General features: G+C 30.0%; 1 protein-coding gene across 3 annotated transcripts in view; it reads left to right on the top strand.

The window, feature by feature from the left end:
• Positions 1-27,664, top strand: part of LOC111035897 (serine/threonine-protein kinase BRSK2) — a 106,353-nt gene that overhangs the window by 74,199 nt on the left and 4,490 nt on the right. The window lies entirely within an intron of this gene.

Raw genomic sequence — 27,664 nt, 5'->3', positions numbered from 1 at the left:
TCGAAATAATTAATCAAAATCAATTTTCAGATTAATATTATTTTATTATAACGATTTTTTTGTTATGGATTTAACGAGATATAATTTAACCAAATTATTATTTGTATATAATGTGATTTTGTATCGAAATTGATGATTTTCAATCGTGTACCAGTTATTGTTTTTTTTTTTTTGAATTTTTTGACCTAAAAAATTGAATTTAGAAGATATCACTGGGCTAGTCAAAAATTTGTTTTTTTTTATAATAATAATTATTTTATATTTAAATAAATAATTTGGCAACGTCACATCCAATTTCACGCGCAATCGTACGCTTTTGACTAGGTAAAAGCATGATTATTTGTTATTCCGGCACCTCGCACAATCGTATGCCCAAAAAGGTAAAACACGCGCAATCGTACTCCACCGGCCATGTCATAGTCACAGAGATTTGTTATTATACTTATATGACAGCAATGATCGAAGAACTAGTTCTGAGCAAAATATTTACTATTGCGACTTTTTTTTCTCCTTATTATTCGACTGCTGTTGAGCACTACCAACGTGTGTATTGAAAAAAATCAAATTTACAGAAAAACAATTTACAAAAAAATGCATCTGCTGCATTAATACACTACATATTAACATGGTTCTGTGTTTGACAAGCACATTCAGACAATTCTATATGTTATACTCTCTAAAATATTATTCCCTATAATTTGTAAAATAAATACTCTAAGATTACTCAAAAACATAAAAAAAAAATTATATTTCGTGAAAATGTTGTCTATGTGGCGCTTGAAGAGAAAAAACAAACAGTGCGCTGACATCAGATAAATAATATCGGTGGAAGACATGAGGGTCAAAACGAGGTAAAAAAAAAAAATAAATCGTATCGTACTAAGGTGCCAAATTCCCAGATATTTGTGTGCTTTATTCCAGATTTTAAATTTAGAAATATACATTGGTATAATGATCAAAAACTCCAAACGTTAAACATTTAATCTTAATCAACAAAATATATGACGCTTATTATCTGACTACGACAGAGCTTCAGAGTTTTTGTATTATAAGTGTTATAACATTAAACACCATAATTTGTAAATACTATTCTTACACAGTATGCATTGACGTCATTTTCTTTACGACTATAATATACCACACAAAAAATTAATTTTACAAAACAATTACGAATAAAGGCGCGTCTTATGCATTTTATTTAAAGAAGAAAAATAATATTAATTTTTAGGATTATGTAATAGATACTTGGATTATTGAAGATTTCGAATATTTGAAACACGAATATAATATTGTGTGCAAATTAGGTTTCTTTTAAATATCTTTAGCACCTGGACCATATATTCAACATAGTAATTTTAAAATATTCAATTCTAGTGATAACAAAATTTATAATTCACTGCAATAAATAATAACAATATTAATAAGCGCAGTGACGAGTCACGCACGAGAAGCGCACACTATCACTGACCTCTCCGAGCGCACAAATGACCAGTCCATCAAAATTTACGGTGTATGATGTCTACGGGTTAAAATGTAGGATTTCGTTCAAACTAAAAGTGACTTTTTACATTTTATGACTAGGTAGTAGAAATAATAATAATATATATTACGCTAATTGGATGTTATTTATGTCATGGGATAAAACTGACGACCTATTCTAATATACCACCCATCACGGGTGCAATAAAACCACAATGATATAATATAAAATACCTTCTATTTTATATCATATTATTTTTTATAGTTAATTTACGACCACGAATAAAATAATTGTAATAATAATATAAAAACTTGCTACCGTTCGTGACAATGGATACTCTATTTTATTAATAATCATCCAGCAAGTAGTTATCGTATAGTTATACATTAACTTGTATTTAGTTTGTCGTGTGATGCGTACCTACATTAATTATAAATGTCGCCGTAATTCTCTCACGTATATATGCAATAAAGGTTTCTCTTTTTATCAAATAATCATACTTTTACAGATTTAATAGAAATTATAAATTAAATTGTAGTTCTGTGCATATCGATTATTCGATACATTTTCTTCTTCTCTCCGAACATGTTTCTAGTTATTATACCCAACGTGCGTATAGTATATACATTAAAAAATGTATAATACATACATAAAATATAATAAATTAGGTAATACATAGGTATTACATGCAATATTATACGACCACAACAAATGTTTATTCCAACGATGTACCTACCTAATATTAGCTGTGAATAATTTTATAATAATCCGTCTATTGTATGTATCTAAACTGTAAGCACTTAGGATGGATTGAAATTGTCACCGCACACGGGTGACCGTCGGGTCATCGCATAAAATATTATTAACTGTCACACATTTTCGTCGAAAACAATTGTCTTCTAAGGAACGATAAGACTGCAGTACATCAGTGGCGGTGTGTCTGGAGCTTGTTCAAGAGAAATTAACTATTCATTTCTTCTTAAATAATTCTTGACACGGACGCCCTACTTTAACCAACTAATCGAATTTTCAGTAATAGGTATTCATTTGTATTTTATTCAAAACTTATTCGATAACAATCATGTCATTATCTATTATTGTCACGGAATAACAGATACATAATATAAAACCTGCAAGGCCCAATTCCTAAGAGGATCTTCGCGACATACATGGGGTTTTCGACGTTTCAAAACGGATTATATACTCAGATCATAACATATATTCATGTACAATTATTTATTTTTATAATAGTAATATACCGCGTGACACGTTCGTTTATAGTTGAAAATATATTTTCGATTATTTCTATACGAACGAACGAAATATTTACCATTTAGTGAATTGTACACACGCGACTACAGTGTAACGATATAATAATAATATGCCGTCGGGCTTAGGTGTGCCGCGGTGTGAGTGTATTGATCGTTGTTGTATATTACACATATAATAATGACATAGTGCTGTGGTTTTGGCATCTGAACCGTTATTATTGTGATTATTGTTTCAAGTGCAAAGCATATTATTATTAACTCTCAGACAATTAAACGTCAGATTTTTGTGCCCGTCGATATCACATAATAATATTGTAAATAATAATACATCTGAACGACGACTGTGCCACTCGACTGCACAATGGCGTGATTGGATTAACACAAACCATTTCGACATTGGGCTTAGTTGAGTGGATCAATTATATTAGCTGGTGAGAAAGGAAATCAAACACGTTTGTTGGACACGGTAGGCCTAGGTGCACTTACAATGGCTACATTGTAAAATGTCTGAATTTTTTTCTGATCGCAAACGATATATTGACACGATGTTATAATATATAGTCCAACAATATTATGTGTTAGAAAAAAAAGGTTTGAGTGTAACTGCAGCAGTCATAGTTAAACAAAAAAAAGTGGTATTTAGAGTTTAGACCTAATCGGATTCCGTGGTGACGAGTCATGCATGATGTAAAAACTGTGTAGGACTTCGCTTTGATAGATTTTAATTTTGAAAACGCATTTTAATTTACTTACAACAGCTCACTATAATAGTATAATGTATTCAATTGAAGTGATTTTTGACGTCGCAGTCCCTTTACTAAAAAAAAAATTGTAATTGAAAAAAAAGTGTGTACTTTATCATTGAAATTTCGGCCTAACGTGTTAGAGAATCAGAACACGTTTTCGAATTAAAATCCATCAACACCGAAGTCTTGTATAATTTTGTAATTTTGCTATGACATAATGCCTGGATGAGTAACTTATATTAGAGATCTGCACAGGACGCATATTAGCACCTTAACCCTTAAGTATTATTCATATTAGTACCTGGCTTGGATTGGATCGAGCTAAAAGACACATATTTCGGGTTGGATATTAACGGCCTACAATTTGATTTTTTGGCTTCAACGATAATACCTGACACTACGGTCTTATTATTTATTGTTAATTACAAAATATAATATAAGTATAAAGAATATTTTAATTGTCAAGTGTCATCTCGGGCACGCGTTCAGTGGATTTCAATCCCCGTGCTATGACTTACTTTTTTATTACTGATAAATATTATAGGTATTTATATCATTTTAAAATTGTAATAACTTCTATTTTTTCGACTATCTATACATTGCTTTCATACCTTCTTAGAAAAATTATTTGACATATTTTATTTTGTTGCATTAAATTAACATCACATATTTAGTTTTGCAGTTGGTAATAGATTGCATGTTTGGTCTCTTATTTCAATAATTTTACGTAATTTTTTAAAACATGAATTCTATAAACATTCGATCGTCTGATTCTAGACTGTACCCGTTGATCTTGTTTGATTATCAGTCTTATAAATTTAATATTATTAACTGCAATATTGATACAGTCAGATACCTAAACTCTAAACTCTCAAACCGTACGAGATCTTAATAATTAATAATTATTAAATACATAGTAAAAAACAATTAATATAAATGATCGCCTTGTTACAATCATAATGTAAAGTAGATGACAGTTTTCTATTAGGTAACATAATTGGTACAGCACTATCGGTGTAGTTGTGATAGGTAGCACACAAAACGAGCACTGCAACTTTTTTTATCGAGAAAAAAAACTTGTCTACGTTTTTCGTTTTTATTTGCTCCGTCGTAAATCCGCCCCCTTATTATAATAATATTATATACAATTTGCAACTCAATGATTTTCACTAGAATATTTTGTATTCGCATAGGTACGTGTTATATCGATCATTCCAACACGTCTACTCGAGCAAAGTTTCTTCGTCTTTTTTCGCTGTCCCAAATTCCACGATTCGATTCACTTACATTCTCCTTGTCAGTTAGTTGTCACTCCACATTAACATCGATTTTACTGCGCAGTACACACACAAAATACGATTGAAATTTCAATCGTCGTTGCAAAGTAATGCGAAATGCGCGCCCAACATATTCCGGACAAACGACGAAGTTGGGTGACAAAATTCGTAGCTATATGATCATCGAACTAGTCAAACAATTTAAAACTATAGATGTGGCGTATTGCTCAAAATCGGACAGACGATGACGGCCTGTCGGAAATCGTTTTATTGGTATCTGTGGAGGTACTTTCCTACACGAGTACAGCGAATATAAAATGTTTACTTAATAAGGTACCGGACCAAATCATTCCTATAGGGTATTAACAAGTAATTTTCATCGATTTCGGACGTTGAATAATATATTATAATATTATATACGGCAGTGGCGCAAATAGGAAAACCCCTGAGGGCCGAGTTTAAGCATCAAAAGTACATTTTGTTTGAACTGTATAATAATGTAACCTCCAAGGATTTTGGCAAGAGTTTCTCCGCCATTCATATTACTTTGTCAAACATTAACATTTTCAAATCACAATACATACATAATTCAATAAACAAATCAATTATTTAATTACCAATAAATTATGTTAAAAAATATAGTAAAAATACGACCAATATTTAAGTAATAATATTTTTTATCGTTGTATAAACTGTAAATCGATTTTTATATTAAAACTTGTGGTACTACATCGTGTTATATAAATGCACGGATTCATTGAAAAATAATAAACATCAACAAAAATCTTCAAAAGTCGAATATTTTGTACTAGTGGTTCTTTTATGTAATCTGTGAGATTTGTCAGTTTTGTATAAAAAAACACGTTATACCTAATACATGATATAATATTTTTTAATTGGCTACAAACTTAGATGTAGCCATTACTCGACCGTTTAATTTACTCACTCTGATCGTACCTATACATTTTATTTTACTCCAACGATTAAGTAATATTTCTATTTTAATAAGCGCATATTAGCATGATGAAAGATGATTCCGAAACTCTTTACCAAAAACCATCGTCCTCGTGCCAGAAAAAGGTTTTCGAACATTTATACGATGCACCTGTATTATTATTATCTTCCATTACCTTCGTTTTTCTCCATCACTATATTCTGGAAGAACAATTGTAAATTTGTTTTTTTTTTTTTTGGTTAGTACGCTGCAATTGTATATAGTGTTAAAGGGTTTTCCAGGTAAAAAGGGTTTAAAAGCTTGAAGCGACGGAATCCTTTAAAATGGGAGAAACACCATAGCCGCACCATAACAATAATAATAATATAATAAAACGGCCGGGAAGGGATGGTGCGGTGGGGTGGATGGGATAAAAGTACAAGCCGTTAATGTCGGCCTCCGACTTCCGAGGCGGCGGCGTGATGTCACAGCCGTAATGGAAAAATTCTTACGGGCCCCGGTCGACATGCGGACCGTGTTTTTTTCGACCTATCTGCACTACGTATCGCCTGGTGCCGGGTGTATACAGGATGTTACCTTCACCCCATTTTTTTCTCAACAACAAAGTTATTCAAAATCTGAGTTTAGAATTTTCAGACAAACTTAAAGATCATATTTACAAATAGGTACTTGGGATTTTTTTTTACCCTTCAAGGTGTGCCCTGTGGTGATACAAACGTCTGAGGTTTTTCAAATGAGAGCCCTATTTTGCTGTACATTATTTAGTGGATTTTTTTCTGAAAAGGTTGAGGTATCTGAATCAAAATTCGAAAGAGTAGGTTTTTAGATATTCGACTTTGTGTACTAAGAATATTAGGTCCTCAATAATGGGCTTATAACCGTACAGGGACTATAGTGTTTTGAAAGATTTAATATTTACAATTTTTAAAAATGGTCAAGTTTTAAATAAATACTGGATTCAATATTACATCTGATATGTGTATTTGTATATTTATAAATTTTACATTTATAAATTGTTTTTATGAAATATTAAGCTTTTTTAAATATTTTATATTAACCATATTGTACCTAATTCCTTACTGAAAAACTATTTGTCAGAATTTTGAATGAGGTACATCAACATTTTCAAAAACATTATATGTTAAACAATTTACAGTAAAAAAAGAGGGTTCTTATTTGAAAAACAGAAGTTTATACATCCACAGATCACTCCTTAAGCAGTACAAAAATCACGATAATTTGAAAATATATATCAAAATTTCAATAAATAAATAATTTAAGCAAAAAAAATGGGAGTGACCATGTTTGGTGAATCACCCTGTATAAATATATAGGTACGTATACAAAACGGCGGGTCGAATGCCGATCCCGGGCCCGAGCCCCGCCCCCCCCCCCCAGACAAGGGGTGGCACAGCTCCAGAATTGTGTATACGCTGCAAACGATTTTCTATATTATTATGTGCAATGTGCCACACCATAATAATGCACGTAGCATGCGAGCGGTTTTTCAGTTTTTCTCGCGTAGTTTCCGCAAAAACATTTTATTATAATACTCATGTAGGCACCTATATAATATATACATATATATTATAATGTTTATATACATAGGAATGACGCATTATAATGTATATATATATAGTATAAAATGTGAGGTCCGGGTTCCGCGAAACATAAAAACGACCATAACGCACGAAAACGAAACGGGTCGGTGTACGATCGACACGATGGTAGGTATTTATTATTATTGTTATGTGTTAAGGCCAGAGTGGACCATCGTGTATATTGCCCTGGTGTTATACCTATTATATAAGTACAGCTGTCCGATTTCGATGGGCAAAGTAGACAAAATTATCGCCCAGACGGTATATTATATAGAATTTCGCAGTCAAACCTACAAAGAATGTAAGCCACAATTATAATTGTTTTTTTTTTTTCATTATTTAATAGGTATACTTATTTATAATACTTGGTCGAACATGCGTCAGTCACTTGTTTTTTATTTCAATACAATTATTAAACTTTTCAAAATATTGTTATTCCGTTTCAAATTGATTTAAACCACAGCCATGTTAAATGTATGGACTGCTCTATCAGTCCATTGACCAGGTCCATCGCCCACACAGGTCTATATGATATACCTGCTGCAAACTTGAGTACTGCAATCTTTTATAGAACTCTTTATTACACACGACTGCACTGCACAATCAATTGTTCTACTAATAGCGCGCACGACGTTAAGTGTGATTGTTATATACTTAATTATGTATTTGTACAATTGCTTCAATATCACAATTAATATTATTAAGTACCGCCGATTTACCCCGATCGTCCGACCATTAAATGTGAGATTACTGCAATTATTTTGGTATGCCGATAAGTACCTAGGTTAACCATGTTAATGTTGTGGGTTAGATTATCTTGACGTGGCGATAATTGACGAGATATTATCGATGGTTTGATTGGCACACTGTTGTCAACACAACTGCTGGCAATGTAAACACAATGTCATATTGACTGTAACAAAATAAATATAATATATCTATAACGATGTATTGTACTGTACACATTATAAGGTGATGATCACGTCACTACGTGTTGTAAACAGTCCAATTCACCATGTATGCTCTCCGCCATTCTAACAAATTCTGATTTTTTGGATTCTTAAGTAACTAAATACTTATAAGTCATATTCATTATTGTTATTACGAGAACCAGTATGCTGTGATTATGTAAAATTGTCTTTCAAAATATGAAAACCACTCTCTTCTTATGTGCAAATCGTTAAGCCGACGATTTTTTGTACCTTATAAGAATCGAAATTCGAACGAGCTTAATGGTTTCCGCTAGTTATTTAACACGACATCCTAATAAGATGCGATATTATTAAATATTAGTAAATCATTAATTTCTATACAATTATGGGTTTGTATGTCAATGGTCAAGCAGCCAAATGTGTCTTGTAATTTTTTTGTCTCGACATCGTTTTTGTAATAGTTCATTGGTTAAATCCTGGTTAAATTTACAAGTTAACCATTCTGAGAAATATTAAAAGTCTAAAACCTCTATTTTAATTTTTTTTTTAAATCTAGACACAAGTGTTCTTAGTGCACTATGCATATGGACAACAAAATTTCATTTAAGTTATCTGTTTACCCCCGGAATGTCAACTAATTTTTCATCATTTTAATTTACATTTTCAATACTTCAATTTTTTTCTATATAATACTATGTATATAACATTTTTTAATTTGATCAAAAACTACAATTAAGTTAATATAGAATTTTTCATAACTAGTTATAATAAAATATTGAAGATATATTATATGCACGATTTTTTTTATAAGCATTTATTTAAAGTGTAAAATTTGACAAGATTCGTTAAAATCTTTAAACATTTACAAATTACTTTGTATGTGGACACAAATTTACAACATTTTCAGTTTTCATACCTAAATATTGAAAATGTTAAACAAGGCATCTCATACGTAGTTCATACTGTCACCTATAAACAAACAAAATAACTAAATTTTTTTTTAAATTGTTATTCTAAATTCTAATATTGACGAAATTAGATATACTATCTACCTATGTACAAAGAATAAAGATCTTAGTTATTTTGTTATAATTTAAAAATATTGTTATATAATAGGCTGACTGACAGACCGTCTCCTCTCAGAATTGTATTTCGCTTACAATGATTTTATAACATTTAATTTAACATCATCCATTACAATGACCCACTTGTAATCTACTGTACAGCAGAGCATTATTCCCCTTTTTTTAATAGTTAATATTAAGAAATTAATAATATTTGATGTGTCTTTTAAAACGTATATCAAAAAGAAACGAAAATATACTCAAATAAAATTCCACTTAGACGCTACAACAAACAAGTCCAACAAATCCGTTAACATTAAAATAAAATAAATGTATAAAAACAGAAGCTAACCTAACCCATTAATAGCTATGATTTATTAACATTGTATCAACGTTCCTAAAGAATAGTGCTACATTAATTAATCATAAGTATATTTTTATTCATGTCAGTTCAGATAACGAATACAAAAATGAAGCATGAGTTGTAGTTTATAAAATTGGAAATTTAAAACAGCTCTGACGTAATATTTAGTGTAAGTACTTAGTATCACAGAACAGTCTTTCGGTCTTGGCTATTGATGGGAATATAAATATAAAGTATTTTAAAATTTTGTGGAAATCATCTGATTTATTGACACGACATTATAATTGATTCAGTGATTATTTAATTAACATTCGGTCGTATATAAGTTCTATAGGAATATTAGTGTGTCCATACAGAACACCATACTTTTATTAAATTCCATAAAAAAAAATGAACGTATTTGAAAATTCGGTCTCTGAGCTAATGCACTTGCATGAAAATTGAAAACATCAGGATTAAAGTATAGGCCTGAGTGAAAGGCGAAATGGAAGTGAGCGTGCTTGATGAATTTATCGTCCTGCGTACAAATCCTGTGAATGTCCTTCTGTGCCCGTGTATGCGAAGCACCGGACCGAGTCGTCGACGACAAAAATATAACGAAGGTACGAAAATATTATGTTTTCCATCATGTGCTTCGAGCGAAAATGAAATGTAATATCTACCGTACGATCGTGTGAAAATAATAAAAATAAATTATCGGCCCAGTGGTCAGCCACATAATATATTTATTCAATATAAATATTATTACGTATACATTATTATCATGTAAGTGCTATGTGTGGAGCCGCGGGGGTTAGGTGTGAAAATGCGGTAGTAACGGTTTAAAAAAAATAAATCGTATAAATCATTTTTACACCGCCGTAAAATAGTAAAGTGCCGATAATTTTCAACAGACGTTAGTCGAAAGTCGAAACTGCAGCGCTATACAAGATATAATATTAATATATTATGTAGGTATCATTATTTAATTTTTGAGGTTTCTCAATTCTGAAAGAGATGTGTTTTGTTTTATAATCATACATACCTATACTTCTTATCAATGGTTATAATAGTAATAATAAAAATATAGAATCGATTACAATAATTATAGTTAGGTAACCAAAAAAAAAAAAATCATTGTTGTATCTCCGCTGTTCGAAACTGTGACTTCAGCCCCTATAAACGCCTATGAGATTAGTATTATTGGTAATGTTAATTTTTATCGTATTATTAATTTATCGATTCAATACGACTTGTACAAACAATATTATGTAATTATAACTTATTCACTAAACATTAAGTTCATAATGCCATAATTGGGTTGCAAATATATAAAAGAGATATCATTGAAACATCTGTAAAAAAATAATGAACCAATACAAAATGGCACTATAGGTATATTTGTGTATTTTAGCTTGAGTGTACATCTCAGTTAATCGCATATCGTTGTCGTAAGTACAAGATTGATTGGATGCAGCATTCCTAACATTTCGGTTTAAGTGTAATAAGCAATAATAGCTTCGCTATCGAATCTGTTTAAAACCCGAGAAAAAATGTACAGTAAAATGTAAACAACACAAGTTTTTTAACATGGCCAAGTTAGTGGATCTGTAAAAATTGCTTTTAAAAATGCACTTCGTAAACCAGACAAATGGCGCCATGGGTGTTTTTATTCGTTCAGTTTCCCGTGGGTAGTAATTGGGTTTCTACAACTATTTACCTGAACGATTTTGCACAAAACGCGAAAAGCCATTCTCATTAAGGTATAAGTAGTATTAAAGATTTAGAGACCTATCTAGTTTCCAAGACTCCTAGTGCAACCAGCTAGTGCTTGAATTGGAAATAACTTAGAAAGAGGATGCAAAAGTATAAAAAAAATTTGATAAAATATTTTTTTTCAAGCGTCCCCTCCAATTCAAGCACTGAGTACAACAGATATACATATTATATAGACTAAGATGATATAATCGTTTAATCTATTGAATATTGAATGAAAGAATCTATAGATTGATAAGAATTAAGATGTAATGATTACGTACCTATACACATTGTATTGTATTAAAAACCGAGAGAAACATATTCGATAAATAAGAAAACATTATAATATGAATACATCGATTTTTGCTAATCTCGGTTTGAATACTATTATTAAAAACTCGAGTCGAATTAGGTCAAACGCTCGAGTGTACCAGTCAGTGTATAGTACCTATGTATGATGAAATTGCGAATGCATATTATAATGAACCGAGAACAATAATACTTCCCGGAACAGTTAATCTTTACACCGTATGGCCGCCGTCGAGTTGAATTGTAAGCTGATCGTTTTTTGTAGACGTGATTAGGCTAGCGAGTAATATTAAATATAAGTTATGTAAAAAATTGTTAGCCACTGTCGGTGCGATCCCGAATAGATGACGTCAACAAAAACTAATTGTACGTAAAAGTCTATAATAAGTAGATGCGGTTTTGTAAACATTGCCCAAAAGATGTTGAAGTTATATCCAAAGTTAAAATAGTCATATCTATATGCAGGCCATATGTCCTTATGATCATAATACATTTGAGAGGAAGCTTATCATTGATGTTAAACATATTACATAATAATATGTGGATAGTTTAGTATAGGCGTGAATCAACTAGCGAGTATGTTAACCACCGCTAGCGCCGTCGAGTAGTTAACAAGAACAAATTATATGCAAGTTTTTAGTGGATGTGATTTTGCAAAACATTTGCTGAAAAAGACTGAAGTTACGTTCAAAATTAAAATAGCCAAAGGCAGCTCCAGACTATACCCTTCAGATCACAGTGCATTTGATAGGGGGAGCTGATCATATATTTTGATGATGAACATTTATACGGCATTTCTATCATCATTAAACATATTATACCTTAAGTCCAACATTACGGAGAGAGAAACGATGGATCTGAACAATAAAGAAACTTAAGTTTAAAAAAGAGTGAAAATATCGTGTGTAATATGCTTAATCCACAAGTTTAACATCGACGATGGGGGTGATCAACATTGTATGATAAATATTTGTCCCAACCATGACCTAGATTATGGACTAGATTATTTAATCCGTAATCATAAGCTTGTGCTGCTATAACTCCATTCCAGTTTACTGTGATTCAGACACAGCTTACTAACAATTAATTTATAACTAAATAAATTTATATTTTGAATTTAAATCTATGTAAAATTATCCGCTCAAAGTCTAGCCGTATTTTGTATTTTTTCATCTGCATCAAAATGATCACTCTTTCGGAATATAAAATTTAAAATTATTTGTAGTATTATAATTATTCAGTACGAACAGAATTATTTTTAAATTTGCCAAACTCGAACTCAACTGAAATATTCAAACTGATACTGAAAATCATGACAATTATAAAAAAAAACATTATATTTATCATGATCAATACTTGGATACTCCACCTTATTTTTATTGTTCTTCATCAAATTCAGTACTTATAAATTTCTATTCCATTGGTTTAATTGTAGAACCAAACACAATGACTATAATATTTATCCTACGATCAAACAGTTTGTAACATCAATAAAGTAATATATATTAAATTAATATATTATCATACCAACAAAATAACGTCGTAACTTGCGTTTTCAAAGGTTTATAACTTAAGTTAGAATAATACAATAATATGTGGTTATCTATATAATTTACTGAATATTACATTTTTAAAATATAGTATAGATTATAGTCATATAGACTTACAAATTGCATATTTTACATTTTTATATCAATACATTATACAACTGATGAGAAACAGAAGACATTTTAAAAATTACAGTTAGCCAAAAAAGCATACTTCGAATCTATAAAGAAATTATTGAAATAAATAAGAATTTGTAAATTATAAACATTTAAAATTTATTATTATGAAACAAAAATGACAAAACCCGATGTTTTTAAAAACGAGTGAGTCTTGAATTTTACAATTTTTCAATAGTTTTTTCTGGCACTTGGAGAAATTCTATGAAGGGAAATAATTACAAAAACTACCTCTTTAAAGTTTGACGAACGAGATAAAAGTTTCCAATTGGAAGATAGGTCACCCGAAACTTTCGGGTCACTCGTTCAACATAGAAAAAAATTCAACACCGACAAAACTAAAAAAAAAAAACGTATACTTCATTGGAAAACATTAAGGGGATCGGTGGCGGTGACGACTGTCTTTGTCTAACACATGCGTTACTTAAGAATTCAGAGTTGTTTTTTGGCAAACGTACCGATTGATAAAGTGAAGCGATAAGAATTCTGAAAACTGATTTGAATTTGTTGTCAAGTCTACTTGAGATCGGTCAGTCTACATTTTTGATTTTAGATTCTGAGTGAAACGATGAATGTTTTTTTATTTTTTATTTTTTATTTTTTTTTATCGTTTCACTCAGAATCTAAAATCAAAAATGTAGACTGACCGATCTCAAGAAGACTTGACGACAAATTCAAATCTGTTTTCAGAATTCTTATCGCTTCACTTTATCAATCGGTAAGTTTGCCAAAAAACACCTCTGAATTCTTATGTTGCGCGTGTGTTAGACAAAGACAGTCGTCACCGCCACCGATCCCCTTAAAACCAATAAATTTCTCGCTCTACCGTCATATTCTCACCTAGTACGTCTACAAAATATAAAAAAATCTGAAAATGGCGTAAACATAATATATTATATAGGAGCTTATAAACGATTCCGTATAGGTATAATGATTGAAAAACACCAAAATCAAATTATCGACCTTATAAAAAAAAATTTCGCCGATAGAGCACACTACTTCGTCGGTTGCTCTGTGTATCTACGTAATAATATTGGGCTTAGGTTAATGCCCATGTTATATAACATAATAATATGCTGTGTGTGTGTGTGTGTGTGTGTGTGTGTGTGTGTGTGTGTGTGTGTGGCGGGTGTGATGTACCTACCTGCACAAGTGCTTATAAAATATATTATACGAGGGATCGAACTTTGTTAGATTTCCGTGTTTTTTTTCAGCTTATTATTGCTAGGGGACCTATAAATTAATTTTATTACTTTACGATCGCAACGTCAAAAAGTTTTAAGAGCACATTTTTGCATATTTAGTGATTTTTTTACGTTAAGGGCTCATTTCCTGATCCAACGATTTTTAGTTCATATTTGAATATTCTATTGGTGCATATATTTGACGACCAATACAATATTTTATTACAGTTATAATAAGTATAGAAAAAAAATTAAAGATATTAATTTGAGATTTTTTCTTGACAAACGATATAAGCAGAAAGATTCACCAAGTATACTCACTCTTTTTTTTCTTCTTCAGTAATGCAGCTATTCAAAATCTGATTTTCAGAATTTAAAAATATACTTAGATATCATATTTGTAAATTATTGAAATTATTTGTTTTGTATAAATATCTACTTAAGGAGTGTCCTCTGATGTTAAAAATTTCTATTTTTTAAACGAGAGCGCTCTTCCTAGCTCTTTCTAATGTAAACTATTAAGTAGCTAATTTTTCTGAAAATGTTGATGTATCTACATAACATATAATTTGAACGTGTTATTTGTCCGTTGTTAAAATGATTATATTAGTAGGAAAGTTATCTATAAACATTGTTCTACAAAAATATAAAATTGATATAGTATTGAATCTAGTATTTATGATGTCGACTTGAACTGCTTTTATAATTTATACAGTCAAGTGTCAATAACTCGAAAATCTTGATAATTCAAATTTTTTTCTTGGTCATTGAAGCGTTTTTAAGTTTTGTTTGAAGTGTATTATAACACTATAACTCGAAAAATACAGTGAATAAAATATACGAAATATAGTGGAATTTATTTTTATTCCCTTTGAGATTTGAGTTATCAACTGTACTAAAATTTTGAAACTGTATTAGCCACCTATACCTTCTGAACCCATAATAATTGACCTACTATAATTAGTACCCTAAATTGAATACCTAACTCGAAAAACTATTAGTTGAATTTTGATTTTAGTTCGACAATATTGTCAGAAAAATGATCCACTAAAAAATACACAATAAAAAAGCCATTTTAAAAACAGAAGCTTATATCTCCACAGTACACTCCCTAAATAGTACAAACAATCGCAAGAATAACAAAATAATATAGTCTTTAAGTTACTATATAAAATAATTCCAAAAATCATATTTTGAATAATATTACATTGTTGAAGAACAAAAATGTGATGAGCGTGCTTGGTGAATCACACTGTATATTTGTCTTACTAAGACCTTATATATATATCTATAGTCTATACTATAACTTGATTGCATTAGAATAGAGAGACGTAATAATAGCTTAAGCAACTTAAAACTTAAAATAAACTTTCTTTAATTTTCAATGTAAAACATGCAAATCCAAAAATAGAAAAAACATATTATAAGTGCTTACTTTTAGTTTTTTTTACATTGAGTTTTTCTGCTTTTCTAAGTAAGTACTGCATGCATATTTAATCGGTGTACCTATATACTTGCTTACAGCATTTAAGCCTTATTTTTACTATATAATACTATTGTAAATATGTATACCTGATAACAATAATATGTGTAAAATGTTATTTTTCAAAAACGTAGTAGATAAGTGCTTTAGTTATCAGTACACCTATATCTACTTACTTACTTTCAACATTACTAACATTTTTATTTTTTATCGGTTATTTTTTTCGTCGATCCAATATGCCTGCATAGTGCATAGTACTATTATGATAATGCATCACCCGAAAGTATAATGTTGTGAAACATATTATTATAATAATAGGTATGAAGACTGTGTAATTCTATCGATAAATAAACTCTCCCATGCGCACAATGGCGGATACTCGAGAAAATAAATTACGTTACACATCGATACCATATATAAGTATTTTCAACAATAAATTATGCATCACGTATTATATTATCGTATTATTACTGCAGTGTTCGTCAAAGTGTCACAAATGTTGGCGTTTGCGATGCCGCGTCAGTACGTACACATTATTCAATACAATATAAAATATACGCCCGATATATATATATATATATATATGCACAAAACGATTATAATGTTATTATTTTTCGCCACACACACTTTCGTCACCAATAAAATATCATATATTATCATAATATTCTTGAATTTTCAGAAAAGACGTTATTCTTTACTCTTTATAGTGTCACGAATCCCGACGACACGTCGATTTTAAAATGGAAATATGTAGTCACGCACTCTAAAAAATGAAAATGAAAAACTTGCAAGTATAACTACCTAAGCGTAGAAATAGCGAATGTATAGCGATCACCTATGAACGGGGTTTTCGCCCTGGTTTTCTCGTTTCCGGCCAACATAAAAATAACCTTAGAAAAAGTAGAATTAATATTATTATTATTATTTATTATTAAATTGGTGCTACACGTTCTGAGAAAATTTCATTCGTTGGTTCCGGGTTCGTTTGAAACTTATCTAATTACAAACATAAAATATACAAAATGATTATTTTATCACGAATTAGTAATTTTATCAATAGTTTTATGCGCTTCTGTAAGCATTTTTACTTACACAACTCTAAAACATTACAACACATCATAATTTAGAAAACAAAATTTGTACCAATTTTGATTTTTAACAAAAATAAACTTAATTAAAACGTTGATCGGTATGGACTTCAATGACTTAGTAATAAAAGTGAATATATAATATACACACAGGGCTTACCAAGCTTGCTTATTCCCATTTTTTTTTAAACTAGCGATTTATTTAAATTTAAATTTTAGAATTCTTTTGTACGATAAAAATATGACGTATACTGAAACATATATTTTCTTAATATTTTGATTAGACTAGATGCCATTTAGTATTTTCTAAATCGATTCAAAATTATTTTCGTCAAACTTTCTTTTATCATTGTAAATTGTTAAGTCTATCATTTTGTAGATTCTGACCGGAACGTTAAGTGTATTGATTTTACAATGATGTGTGTTTTTTGTCTGTTATGACTCATGACCTTTTGGAACAGTAAAAATGCTATCTTAAACTTTGTGAGTGGTTTTTATAAAAACAAATTGGAACTTTGGGGGATCAATTGTCAAAAAAGTCGAGTCTTTTTATAAAATTTAATCAGGAAGAATAAAAACGTGGTATATTTCCACATGACCATATTTAAAAAAATGTATATTGTTTTATTGCAGTATAATTAAAAAATTAAAAATTGTACGCTTAAAATTTGCATATTAGCATTTACAATACACGAGATAACTTTCAAAACACTTATACTCATTTTGTGCAAATTATAGATATTTTAAAATGTCGACCTTTTTTTCGCTAGGTATTATACAATTTTATGTATATTGTATAGTACAATTTTAGTAAAAGTGGTTAAAAATTTAATACGAGGCTCCTCATAAGTTATTCTTACATCAATATTAGAAAATATAGTAAATAGGTATTTACAATTTTTTATAAGTGATTTAAGTATACAAATATTTACGAAAATCGACCAAACTACGAAAACATGATAGTTTTATAGTTAAAAATTCATAAAACTTTAAATTTTAACACTTTGTTATGCTTTTGCTACTGACATTTACAAAAGCGAAAAGTCACGTACATTTTATTTCAGAGATTGAAGTTCAAATTTTGACGACGTTGGTTAGTAATACAACTAGTTTTGTTACTTTGTTGTAGTTGAAAAACATCGTTGAAACTTTGAACATTCAGATATGACTTCAAATGCATTTAAATTAACAATTAAATTTTAATTGATAAGTTAATACAGATAGTTATACTAAATTAAATAATATTATAGTACCCTAATTAATATTTATTAAAAGGCGATTTGTTTTTGTTAAAAATGCATTCAATCGATTGTTTTACTGATAGAACAAAATTACCCATAGGTGTTATAGCTGCATTATAAATTAATAACAAAATACTCTTAGAAATATAGACCGACAGGCCGTCTCCGTTCAGAATCGTTTTTCATCGTTTACAATGATTAATGTTGAGTTCTAATTTAACACATCCATTACAGTGACTACTCAATAACCTGGTACACTCGACACATATTACAGCAAAGAAAGTTCCTCGGTTTTCTCTTTAAACGTTGATAAAAATTCTAACTAGTAGTTTCTGAATTAGGTATTTAGAATATATGTATTGTACTAAAATATACTATATATATATATAGTCCACAGTGATAATATACAAACAGGTTGCTGCTATGACAATTTGAAAATTATAGTAATTAATTTTAAAAATATAGATATTAGCATTTTATGCTTGTAAAGTTAAGTAGGTATTTTGCTTACCAGACCGAATATCACCTAGGTACCTGGTACCTGCCTATGTTGTATATTTTATGTAATAGTATTATTAAAGATAGTATTATCCTTAGCAGAACACAAAGTTAAGGATTTAGATTTATAGACATTTTTAAATTGGTGTTTTCTTAACATTGTAAAGTAATGAAGGGCAGTTCTCATATGGAATATTAAGACATTAATTGTAAAACTACTTCACACAAATCAAAATATCTAAAATTCTGAAAACATAGTTAATGAGTATAATAGGGAAAAGATAAAATACTTAAAAATTCTAAAAACCATAGCTTGAATTTATATGCATTATTGAAAAAAAATGATACAAATGGAATGAGAATGGTATGCTTCCTGTTTATTTCCACATGTATTTGTAATTTTATGTACATACCAACAAAAGCAAATGCGCATTCATTCCGTAATTGTATACGAGTTCTATTAACGATTTCGGGGTATTTGTGTGCGATACACCTACTTGATAAAAACTACAACGGATTTATAGCATTACCATCGGAATTGGAAATGCGATCGGTTGTACAGGTATATAAACTATCTCGGTCTGGAATTCTAAACACCTGAGATTCGTGGAAACTGAAATTACACTTGAAAATGTAAAAATAAAATAAAACATGTATGTGAAATGTATAATTTAAACATACAAATTTCGTTTTCTTGTAATTTTTTCATATACGTGTTTCGAGAATAAATAAATAATATTATTCCGATATTTTTGAATTGGAAAAACAATTATTTTCACTCAGTTACACATTTCGAATTTGTCGGGTGGGATACCGACTTGCTATCTTAGTGTGTCTCGTAATGATATAATGCAGTGAACCCTGCTTTATATAATTTTTAATAGATATCATAGGTATTAGTTAAAGTTTTTATGCTATTAATGTGAGTAACTTAGGTATATAGTTCCTATTTGGAATTATGTGTTTTAAAAGGTGAGCTGAATTGATTTCCGTTGAAATTTTAGATGCGACAAGTATTGAAAAATGTAAAGGATGTCGAAAATAATCCAAGGTCCTTCTTCAAAAGAAAAAGTCCAGGAAAAATGTAATCTTAATTTAAATGTTAGGTTTTTTAAATTGTATGGTCTTACATTAAATACACGGAGAAACAATAATCAAATAATAAATTAATAGATACATAGATGGTGGGGCAGTGAAATAGTAGATTACTATATCAATATATTTATAAATTCGCCTGTTTCATTGCCGCACTCTGGCACTCTTTACTGAAATACAACATATTTTTTTCCGAAAAGTAAGGTCAAAACTTTAGGCTTCGAGTTGTTTTCACAATTTTACATTCTTGTTCGTTTGCAGCGTTAAACTCTCCTTTCTTTTTCCAGGTCGCCTGTAAGGTCATAAACATTTTTATCTCACTTCCATATTTATTACACTCCACTTTTTCATTTCTTGCCAAACATTATTAAAAATGTGTAGTTGATTCTTCACTTATAACTTATAATCGTCAAATGAGCTAGTGATGTGCAAGTGACATGGCTTGCACTGCAATAACGATAATATGTGTATTTAATCAAGTATTTTGTTCGAAGTTGATAAACTAATAATATAAACCCAGATTTCTTGTTTTAAGTTCACAATAAACCGTATCTGTGATCATCGAGCTAAATTTGCAAAGCCAATGTATTTTCCTGTATAACCAGTGTACCACATTCCATAATTGGGCCGTTTATGTATACCGGTCAGTATACCACGTATTACCAGGCTCAGACGTACCGAATTTTTTTTTAAAAATCGTACTAAAATTCTATAAATAATGATATAATACAGTGAAATGGAAGTCAAAGCCCTCCCGCCTCCCCGCTTTGGACAACTTCCACATCATTATAGTTTTTTAAAATAAATTAACAATTTTTTAGTAATAATACTTTTTTTTTAAATCAAATACATATAATACATTATTGTGTAGCAACTACCATCCTAATTTTATTTTGCAAACTTAAGAAAATATGCTCATGAAATCTAAATCTAAAAACAAATAGTACTACCTATTAACATTTAACAAATACTTTATGTTTTTGTACGATATATTATTATAATTTAAAAGTTAATTGATATAGCTGATTCCTCATAAGCTGTTTTGTTCACTTGTGTTCTTACTGTGGTAACTGGTTAAGATAGCTGATAAACGGAAGCAAACATACAACTATTAAGGGTTATAAAATAAAATTGATCAAGCGTTGGTTATAATAATACTAATTCCAAAGCTGAAGTTGATTCCCACATGAGATAGTAGTCAATATGCATATTTTGACCAAGACTGCTATCAACCTAGAAGTAAGTTGGGCATGGTTACAAATGTTTGGTATTAATCGTATCCAAGTTTGAGTGGAACCAACCAGTCAGATATTATGTAACACTTAAACTAAATTTAAATAAATTAAATTTTTGGTGTGAACTTGAAGCAGATTTTCTTCAAATAATTAGTAATACTTGAATTACTGATACTGTATCTATCACATTTGCGTTGTTTTTCCATACACAATTTTACTAGTATATTGATTCATTTTGTATATATTTTTTTTTGTGTAATGATTATAACTCAATAATATATATTTTATATTGTGAATAATTTTTTTAAATTAAACGGATACCAAGTCAGTATCATCTCCATTAATACCAGTCAAAACTCATTTATACTTTTTAACTGTTCCTTTTATTATTATACTTACAAATTTAATAAATCCGATTTTATGATTATTAAAAAAAATATATTTATATATGAAATTAAGCTATATTTGTATAGTTAGTGCACTTAAGCGCCGTGTAATTTGATTACTATTTTAGCCTAAAATTAGTAAAATTATATAATAATTATGTTACGTTACGATTTATTATAATAATTTGATCACTTTTGATTTTGACTGCTTGAAGCCATTTAGCCATACAATTGTGATTGAATTATCTTCACTGCATTATTTCATTAAAAGACCAATTATTATATAGTACCATGACATAATATAAAATTTGGTTTTAGGTCTTTGTTTTAAAATTCCTATAGTAAACTGTTGATTTTATAAACCATTGATCACATTAAGATGTAGATAAAAATGTTATATTGAAAATTATAGCAGTCTTATGCATATCCAAAAATGTACTAAATTGAGTAAATACTATGAATAATATTAAGGTTTTCTGTCCTTGTTCATATCAACAAAATACGTGACTACCATTTTTGTGGAAAAGGTGTGTAATTTTATGTCATGTTGATAGCTAAGACACGAAATAAGAATATCATTTTGAACGAACAGCAAAATAATAATATATATATATATTTGTTTTAATTTGGATAAGACTCCAACTACTAAGGTCATTAGCCTGGTATTGTGTGTGGGGGACGGTTGGTTGGAACACGTTTGAATGTGTGGCAAGGATAGGTATGTTGCTGAAAACGCGGGTGGTCACCCATCCGAGTGCTAGAAATAACGGTCGGTACGTATACTCAGAGCGTTGCCGCACATTGAACGTGTGACCACTCCTCGCCAAGCCACCACAATAATATTATAATGACTAATATCGATTATCGATTGCACGCGATTCAAAATATTTCAAACAGTTGACAACTTCTCGTTCTCAATTTATCAGTCTGCTACTCTGCTAGTGACTGCTAGTGACTTGAAACCAGGTTTATGTTTCAATATTTATGTGGAATTAAAATGAGATATCGATAGTAGGTATTTTGATTTAAAACGACGATTGTGCTTTGTGAGTCGTGCACATTGAATACAAAAATATTATACTGAGTAGAAAAACTTAACCATGACAATCGATATAGTACCTACCTACCTATACATTTGTGCTTTCCTTGTAATGTGTTTGAAGAATAAATAAAATATGACGTGTACTAACACTTTAAATTCTGGGAGAATTTCAATTTTTTCATGTCTGATTATTTTTTTGCTGGTACCTAGATCTGTAAGCAGAATGCTTACCTGGTTTTATGATTTTCGATGGAAAATCATGCGTCGATTGTGTACTTGAACTTGAGAGGTTATATTTTGATTTTTCACACGTTTTTATACAACGTTTACCATATTATAATATACTATAGACCAGAGTGTAAGGGAAAAGCGCTGAAAAAAGGCTCAAATTCACAATATCTACATCCGTTTTTACATTTTTTTTTTTTAAATCGATTTCGGTTTTTGTAATAATTTGTATATAGTATCAACACTATATTTATAGAGATTTGAATCTTTCACCAATTATTAATATTAACGTCATATTATAGTTTATCGATAATGTTCACACATTTTATAATATTATAAATTACTATGGTTTTTACGTTTTTATCGTATTTCTTGTAAAATCGTTTTCGTGCAACAGCCGTTTATTATTATTTCCTATATTTACTGCATTATTTACTATGGTAGGATTCGATTGAAGTGCACCTTACGGTACGAAAAGAATAAGCTTTGGTGTTTAAGCCTCTAACCTCTCTTAAAACAATATTATTATTTAAATCTCATTTCATTATATCCTATGTATTTTAATAATTGAGAGTCATAAGCACTCAGTGCCTGCATATATAGTTTTAGAAGTTACCTATAGTGATTTTTCTTACCAAAGTTGTGCACAATAAGTTGTCCCTGTAAGTATAGTAATTGTAAGTAGGTACTCTAGTATTGTGTTTTTTATTTCACTTTTACTTGACTTGTGAAATTTCAAGTTTTACACACATACTCGTATATTTGTTACGGGGTGTTAAGTTTCTATATTGATCAAATGTATAATCAAATTTAAAAAGTTTGGACCTTGTCAGCAATAAATCATAATATACATCAAACACGAAAAGTGCGGTCGTATCCGGTCCATCCGTTTACTTAATAAATTTAAGCGATCCTGATCCGAACAAAGCGAGGAAAATCGTTTTAGGTATTAGTCCATAGTGTGTATAGTATTTTAGTAATATTTATATGATAGGTATATCGGACCGAACTCTCCCCAAAATGTTAAACGCTCACTGCGCCTAGATACGCCGACTGTAATATAATTGCATTCCAACGTTTGTTTTTCTTTTTTTTCGACAGCCTTAATATTATTATCTACGATGTGAAAATGCGTCCAGTACCTAGCGGAAAAATCTAACAGATTCTCTGACGATATCGATTCGTGGTGGCGTATAGTGAAAACGTGTGCACAATATAATACACGGTAATCAAATTGTAGGGTGTAGTTCGTAGGCCGATCTGCACTCGGCGACCGTCCTCCGACTGCAAGTGAAAATCGCAGTCGACGACCAGACCGCGACGGCGGTGTATCCTCTACCCGTCGCGATATCCGCTGCGATCTCGACGTTTCCCTGGCAACCGCACGCGTGTGCACACGAACACTGCAGTTCTCCATATTGGATTTAATTGCCCGTTTGTGTCACATAATAATATACACACACAGGCGCATACACACATACAGTGTGATTCACCCAGCAACCCCTTTTCCATCCTTAAATTAATCATGCGTCTGATTTTTGGAATTTTTAAGTATACTCAAGATACGAATATGGAAATTTTTCATGGAGTTACAAGAGCGTGTCCCTTTGTCGATGTATTCATGTTTTTTCGAATGAGACCCTCCTTTTATCAACTTCTGTTTTTTTCAAACTGTTTGGCAAAACGACTTCGTTCGCCGATGGTATAAAGTATATAGAGACGCCATACTGCAGTAACGCAATGCTTTTTCGGAGCTACGTAGGTAGGGTACGGATTTTTTTTTATCGTCGGTATAATAATATAGCGTTTAGCAAAAGCGATACTACAATTTTCCATTTTTGTTACCACCCACCTATTTACAAGCATTTACAATGAACTGTATGACTATAATAAAGTATTTTTATCTCATTCTAAAATAAATAAAATAAATAGAAGCCGTTGTAAACTTAAAAAAACGTGATCTTAACAAAATACTGAAATTAAGTCACTGTCGCTTCGTGCTTTCACAAAAATAATGAAAATTACGCTTTTGTGAGCACTGCCTGCAAATTTAACGACCAAATACAATCGGATAATATGAAACTTAAGTTTTTAGTTCAAATAAAAAAAAAAATGAATAGTGCTGCATGTAGCGCTCTGCATTTCCATAATATAATTTATTTTACTATATTTATATTGCAGTTATTGTTGTTATCGACATGATGCACCTTCGATCGTGTACTAAGGGAGGCTTGGGGGTAAAGGGAACAACGTCAGATGCATCGTTGCCACCCTCTCAATCGCCCCAAACGTCATTGTAGCTTATTCTCGCTTTTTTTTATCATTATCTTATGAATACACTAGATAGTCTTAGTGTTAATTTGGCAATTAGCAATTAGAGTGCAGCTTAACCTTTGTGAAATCAATAAATGCTGACACCCTTCTTTTACAAGACGCTGTTGCGCAGTCGATGTCTTTTTTATATCTGTAGGAATTTCGAGAAGAACTGTGTTAACATTATGTTGATTATGGGAGGGGAATATTGAGGACTACATAAGCCTTTCAAGCGATAAATCCTAAGAACATCTTACATCTGTAATAAACACCCATATACGAGCCTTATTCTTTCCCGCCTATTGCGACATCGATCGATCGTGTCTAGAAAACATTCGACAACATATATTACAATAACAATAGGTATAACACGATTTGATTCGTTTTTGTACGGCTGGAGAACCTGTGTGTATCACCCGAATCATAATAGTTACATGGTAATTGACTATGTTATAGTATAGTATTAATTTATAAAATCTAAACAATTATTATGAAATTGATATAGGCACATAATTATAGGATTATAATGTCTGATTCCTTTTATTTTTCTATTCGTCAAAACATTGCATATATAGTGCATATTATCAACATTCAGATTATCAGACTACATAGACTTACACTTTTAATTTACATTGTAAATCTTTTTGATACCAATATCTGACACTTGTTTGGTTGGTTATAACTGTTCATAGTTAAAGCTTGAGTTACCTATTAGACAATATGTGTAGATATATTTACATAATATGTAGGTACTTGACTGTTTTTATTTTTATATAAATATGTGATTGAATACTCCAGTCTATATTGTAAATGTATTTAATAATTAAAACATTAATTTTAAATTTGTGTAGTTTATATATTCAAATATTTAAGTGCATATGATACATAGGTAACTACATTGTGTACCTATAACAATAAACTAATAATTAACGACTGTATAAAATTTAATTTGATAATTTAATTGTTAGGTACGCTTTTAGATCGAAACAACGTTATTATATTATCACCTTTCAAACAGTATTAATACATTTAATGTTTCGTTTATTGCACGCATTTAAATAATTAATATTTTCCTTGACGCTGTTCTCGAGTATACGTAATCACACATAAGCTGAACCTACATTTTTCCATCAAAATTTTTATACAAAAAATTCGATTTTTACTTCCACTGAACATAATATTTTGCTTAGGTTTTATAATTTTAAGTTTCACTCGATGGCCTCTTCTTTAGATTTCGTGTATGATAAATAGGTAGTGAGCATACAAAGTCATAATTTGTTAAGTTAAGGTTTTCTATCTCAAAGATCCAATTATCTTCAAGTGCTATTGCATTTATCAAACCACATTATGATCTCCACATTTTATCGTAAAGTATATATTGATGTCATTCGTTATTATTTTTTTCTCATTTAAATATTAGCTAAGAAAAAAATTATAACTGTGTAAACAATATGCGCATTATTGCGAGTATAACAATAATAATTATTTTTATACTCGCAATAATGCGCAAAAAAAAAATTAAAATTATTTTGAGTTGATTTTAAAACATAAAAAAATAAAATAAATATTAAAATACCACTGAAATGTAATACACAGGATTATTCACCAAGCTTGGTCACCCTTATTTTTTTCTTTAATGATGAATTTATTCAAATTCCGATTTTCTGAGTTCTTTAAATGTACTTAAATAGGTACCTGGTACCATGTTTTAAAATTATTGAGATTTATCTTACTAATAAAAGAGTGTCCTTTGGCGATACAAAATTCTATTTTTCAGATGAGAACCCCTATTTCTACGGTAAATTATTAATATGTATTTATGTGTATATAATTCAAATTTTGAACGATTAGTTTCTCAGTAAATGTACATTATAATAAAGATTTATTCTTAAAAATCGTATAAAAAAATATAAATTAGATACAATATTACCTTTAGTATTTATTAATTTATTATGTACCCTAACTTAAACTTGAATCATTTTTAAAAATTAAAAATTTTGATTAATCTAATTTAAATTATTACATTTTTCAAATTGCCATAGCCATTACAACTTTTAAACATCATATATCTTCATCCATAGTTCACAAAGTCGAGTAACGCAAAAACTAGTAGTTTGAATTTCGATTTTGATAAGTCAACATTTTCGGGAAAATTGTTGACTACATATTTAAAGTATAAAAATGAGTATTTCTCATTTGAAAAACATGAATTTCCAAACACCATACACTAGTTGGAATTTATATATCGAAAACTCTATCACGCAACTGTGACTATATAGTATAACGCAATGCCGTAGCCAGTGCGTAGGAGCTTTGGGGCCAATGCCCACTCGAAATCTATTAAATGGTTTGCCATTGTTTAATTAATATTCATAGGTATAGGGACAATGGAAAAAATGTTTGTTTGTTTG

This window comes from Myzus persicae, unplaced genomic scaffold, assembly GCF_001856785.1.
Source record: "Myzus persicae strain clone G006 unplaced genomic scaffold, MPER_G0061.0, whole genome shotgun sequence".
Classification (NCBI taxonomy): domain Eukaryota; kingdom Metazoa; phylum Arthropoda; class Insecta; order Hemiptera; family Aphididae; genus Myzus; species Myzus persicae.
The sequence above is the reverse complement of the archived record's forward strand: the minus strand, read 5'-3'. Positions and strand labels throughout refer to the sequence as shown.